Source organism: Sinocyclocheilus rhinocerous, unplaced genomic scaffold (genome assembly GCF_001515625.1).
Source record: "Sinocyclocheilus rhinocerous isolate Xijiao unplaced genomic scaffold, SAMN03320098_v1.1 C36565015, whole genome shotgun sequence".
NCBI lineage: Eukaryota > Metazoa > Chordata > Actinopteri > Cypriniformes > Cyprinidae > Sinocyclocheilus > Sinocyclocheilus rhinocerous.
In genome coordinates, this window is record NW_015783190.1 from 1 (window position 1) to 1304 (window position 1304).

The window sequence follows — 1304 nt, forward strand, 5'->3', positions numbered from 1 at the left end:
AAAAAAAAGAATAATGTGATATTCTCAGAAAATAAAAATCATCTGTAATAATGCAGAATAAAAAAATAGGAATACAGAGATGCAAGATATTATAAGATCATTTAATAGCCGATAACTGATAAATGGCCAATTTTATAATTGTATATTCTTTTGTTTACATAAATAAAAACCTAAAATGAGGTATTTTAAATGCTAAGAATTTTAAGCACACACTCAGAAAGAAAGAAAGGTGATGTGTCATAAATATAGAAAATAAATAAATAAATATTAAGACCAACAAAAAAGTTTGGTGTTGTGGCATAAATATATAAATAAAATGAATTGATAAATATTTAAATAAACAAATAAATATTAAGGCTTACAAATAAAACAGTTGGTTACGTGACATAAATATATAAAATGAATAAATAAATATTAAGAATAACAAAGAAAATGTTCATGATGTCTTATGAATAAATAAATAAATATTATTACTAACAGAGAAAAAATTTTGGTGATGTTGCACAAATAAATAAAATTGTTAATTAAAATTCAAAATAGACATTTGGTAGAAATAAATTCAAAATGAAACACCAAAAATCAATCGCTTTAAACTTTGCAAGTGAATTTAGGCATCAAAGCATTTCAATGTACTAAGTATGAAAATGGATATTCAATTCTGAGGTTTGATTTAAGTGCTATTAAATTATTTTTAAAGATGTAAGATCTAAATGTAAAAATAGAGGAAATGAGCATGTACAAATACAAAATTCCACTATCAGCTGATAACCAATATGGTACCAATATACCATGCATTAGTTAATTATTTTTTATTTAATATTAAATAATAATATTGAATATTTAATAATGAAGTGTTCTACCTACACAGATATTCCACAAGAACACCGTGATCTTTGGGCTGGAGATTTCCCGCTGAACCCGGACCTTCACCTCCCAGCTGAGAACAGGTTTATAGGTCAGTTCCAATCCCATTCCATTAAATGGCCATTCATCCTTTTCTTTACGGCAGGTTTTCACGTCTGTTCTTATCCGTTCACAGCCACGGATTTCACCCTCAAAACATCAGACTGTCCTGACACGGATTTCCCAGTCAAAATAATTGACAACGAGAGAGGCCGTCTCTGGTTCAGAAAGGACAACAAGTTCAAGATACCCAAAGGTACCTTTATAATAAGACAAACTTAAGAAAAAAACACAATGTAACAGCTGTAATTATGTCATTGTGTCTGTATTTTCCGGTAGCTTATGCACGCTTCCAGCTGCTGGCACCATTTATACAGGAATCTCCTAAAAAGTGAGTTGTT

The 1304-nt window shown here is 29.1% G+C and overlaps 1 long non-coding RNA gene across 1 annotated transcript; it reads left to right on the forward strand.

Annotated features, from left to right (window-relative positions):
- Positions 1-857: 857 nt before the first annotated feature.
- LOC107736214 (uncharacterized) lies at positions 858-1294 on the forward strand. Its single transcript, XR_001639609.1, has 3 exons — positions 858-955; positions 1040-1159; positions 1243-1294. It is a non-coding gene; the product is annotated as an uncharacterized LOC107736214 (long non-coding RNA).
- Positions 1295-1304: the final 10 nt, after the last annotated feature.